Source organism: Microtus ochrogaster, unplaced genomic scaffold, assembly GCF_000317375.1.
Source record: "Microtus ochrogaster isolate Prairie Vole_2 unplaced genomic scaffold, MicOch1.0 UNK44, whole genome shotgun sequence".
NCBI lineage: Eukaryota > Metazoa > Chordata > Mammalia > Rodentia > Cricetidae > Microtus > Microtus ochrogaster.
Genome location: NW_004949142.1, coordinates 880,380 through 883,898, shown reverse-complemented (window position 1 = coordinate 883,898; position 3,519 = coordinate 880,380). Strand labels below are relative to the sequence as shown.

Here is a 3,519-nt window from a genome sequence, read left to right as displayed (position 1 = left end):
TGTAGACCAGGCTGGTCTCGAACTCACAGAGATCCGCCTGCCTCTGCCTCCCGAGTGCTGGGATTAAAGGCGTGTGCCACCACCGCCTGGCTTCTACATTTCCATTCTTGTCACCCTCTCCACTTTTCTAGTCCCCACTGAGCACCCAAAATTATGATTTTATTGTTGTCGTTTTCAGACAGGGCCTCATACACAACTCACACTGGCCTCAAACTTACTATGTAGCCGAGGATGACCTTGAACATCTGATTCTCCAGTCTCTACCTCTCAAGTGCTGGTATTAGAAGCACGTACCGGCACATCTGTGCTGGATAGTTTTCTGTCAACTAGACACAAACTAAAGTAATCAGAGAGGAGGGTGCATCAATTGAGAAAAGGCATCTGTAAGATCGGGTTGTAGGCATGCCTGTAGAGGATTTAATTAGAAATTGATGTAGGGGTGTCGCTTTGAACAAAATCTCAGCCTTTCAATTTTACCAATAAAGACTAGGGTATTGTGATATTTTATTTATGTTTTAATAAGTAAAGCTTGCTTGAAGATCAGAGGGTAAAACTAAGCCAATAGAGGCCAGGCAGTGGTGTCACAGACCTTTAAACCCAGGATTTGGGAGACAGAGGTAGATGGATCTCTGTGAGTTCAAGGCCACCATAGGCTGCACAAGATCAGTGCAGAAGCAGATCCAGGTGGTAGTGGCTCACAGCTTTAATCCCAGTACTAGGGAGTCACACTCCTTTAATCCCAGCACTAAAGGGGAATAAAACAGAAGGAGACAGAGGCTCAGGGCTCAGTCTGCAGTTGCCCAGCCTTGGTAGAGGTAAGATTCCTCTAGTGGCTTGGCTGTTTTGCTTTTCTGATTTTCAGGTTGAACCCCAATATCTGTTTCTGGATTTGTATTATTTGTACTACACTAGGGAGCCAGATGCTGGGGTGAAAGCCTGCTAGCTCAGAAAGGCAAAGAAAGCACCCAGCTGACCTTTCTCCTCCTCAGAAGTCCCAGAAGCCACCTCCTCCTAAGCCATTTCAAACAAGATTCCCCAAACTCAATGTCCCTCCCTCCTACTTCTTGTGTGTCTTTCTATCCATCCGCCTGACTCCCTCCTACTCTCCATAGGTTTTTTTCTTAATAATCTTATGTTCTTTTCCTGTCAACATTGGTTGACTTCTTTACCTACAGTTGACTTTATTTAATCCTATTTACAATACTCAAGCAGAAAACTCTTGGGTTAAAGGTGTGTGCTACGGCTGAGCCACACCACAACTAGAAACAGGTTTTTTTTTTTCAGTAAACAACACAATCTTGGGGTTCACAGTGTAATCAAATATCCTGCAACGTTTCCCTCCTCTTATCTCCCCCCCACCCCCACCCAGCTCCAACATGTGTACTTCTTTATTGTAAAACAGAAAAACAGTAATGACAACATTAGGGCCAGGGAATAGCAACTAACATCCTCCCAGAGTGCTCCTGCACAATCCCAGGGAATGTAGGCATCTGAAGTCCTGGAGACAGACACGGGGGACACTCTGGGGAAAGCCAAGGTCACGCCACTTCTGGACGACGATCACCTCACCGGACGGTGTACTTGTCCCATTTCTTCTCTGGGTGATAGGGCTCCCAGCGACTAGCTGGAAAGATGTGCTTGTTCCTCCCATACCAGCTCCTCAGCACCACCTTGCCTGCGTTTGACTCGTCCTGCTCCACAGTGGCACCACTGAGGAGTCACACATCCTCCTGCTTTGGTGACAAAGTAGTGTAGAAGCTGTGGTGGTGGGGAAGGATTAAGTCCTTCTTGATCTACATGAGCTGCTCCACCCCTGCCGACCTGAGCTCACTGAAGTCTTTGTGCAGGATCTCAAGCGCTTTCGGCAGGAACTGCTGCCTTGTGTTGCCCTTCTTCATTTTAACTGTGCGCGTGTCCAGAGCCATCCCAGTAACTAACGGTGATTTCAATCTCTTTGCTCTTGGTTTTCTCCTGCTTGGCTTCCCACTCCTGATGCAGCTCTTCTCGAAGCCGGTTCTCCTCCTCCTCCGGGTCCTGGTCAGGCAAGAAACTTGTGTCCACATCAGGGTTCTTCCCCAATTTCCTTTTCTTTGTGGTTACCTCGTCCCTCTCCAGTTCCTCCTCATACGTAGCCACCTCTGCCTCCTCTTCTTCCTCCAAGGTGAAGGTCAGGCTAGAGATCTTCCACGTGGCCTCCTTCCCTCACAGCTTCTCTAGCTTCAGCTGTAGCTCCTTGGACGGTTCCTTTTTTGCCAGCTGCTTCTCTCGCTCCTTCACCAGTGCCTCCTGCTTGGCCTTCATGTCATTCAGGGTCACGAGACCCACAGTACTGGACATGAGCTCTGCTTCCACAGCATTATGTGTGCAGAAAACTTCTTATCAGTGCTGGATTTCATTTTCTTCTCCTCTGCAATCCTCTGCTTTGTCTGCTCTACTTGCTCACGCTGTTTCTCTCCCTTTTCTTCGTCAGGTGCATGGCGTGGCCCGCTTCCCTTGCTGTGCCCTTCGCTTGAGGCGCCCTTGTACTGAGCCATAGTGGCTGTGGGGATGGTGGCGGTGGAGATGTCATCTAGAAGGAGTCCGGTGGCGGCGGTTTAGCCTACTGACCTCCCTCTTCTTATCTAAGTAGGAAGGAAAGGTTTGAACTATTTACAATAATGGAGCTATTTCTGTCAAGCTTTCCACAGTGCCCAGCTTGGTTGTATTTGGCAGTTTTAGGACTAAGAATCTCTGAGTTTACCCTATTCTTGTAAAGGTATAGTAAAAAAGCAGTCTTTTAAATCAATCACTCTAACAAGTAATAAAGAAAGCAAGGGAATTCCAGACTGCAAAGAATCCATTGACTGCATCATCTTATTTATGGCTCTCAAATCTGTTAACATTCTCCATTTTCGGGGCTGGAGAGATGGCTCAGTGGTTAAGAGCATTGCCTGCTTTTCCAAAGGTCCTGAGTTCAATTCCCAGCAACCATATGGTGGCTCACAACCATCTGTAATGAGGTCTGGTGCCCTCTTCTGGCCTGCAGGCATACACTCAGACAGAATATTGTGTATATAATAAATAAATATTTAAAAAACAAACAAACAAAAATTCTCCATTTTCCAGATTTCTTTTTAATGGCAAAAATAGAAGAAATCCAAGGACTGGTGAGTTCTTCAGTATGTTGAGCATTTAGCTGCTCCTGTTCCAGCTGTTCTAGTGCCTATAATTTTTCTGATGTCAAAGGCCAGGGTTCTGCCCACATCAATTAATCATTTTAAAGGTGGGGAAGTTGGGAACCTTGAAAGGACAGCAGCAACAGCTGTTGTGTCCTGTTTACTTAACAACCTGAACAGTCTGGGACTGGTTTTTTTTGTGGTTTTTTTTTTGTTGTTTGTTTGTTTGTTTGTTTTTTTTGACAGGGTTTCTCTGTAGCTTTGGAGTCTGACCTGGAACTAGCTCTGTAGACCAGGCTGGCCTCGAACTCACCGAAACCCGTCTCCCTCTGCCTCCTTGGTGCTGAGATGAAAGGCACATGCC

The 3,519-nt window shown here is 46.7% G+C and overlaps 1 pseudogene; it reads right to left on the bottom strand.

Annotated features, from left to right (window-relative positions):
* Positions 1–1,565: 1,565 nt before the first annotated feature.
* Positions 1,566–2,569, bottom strand: LOC101996481 (annotated as a pseudogene).
* Between the last annotated feature and the right edge of the window lie 950 nt (positions 2,570–3,519).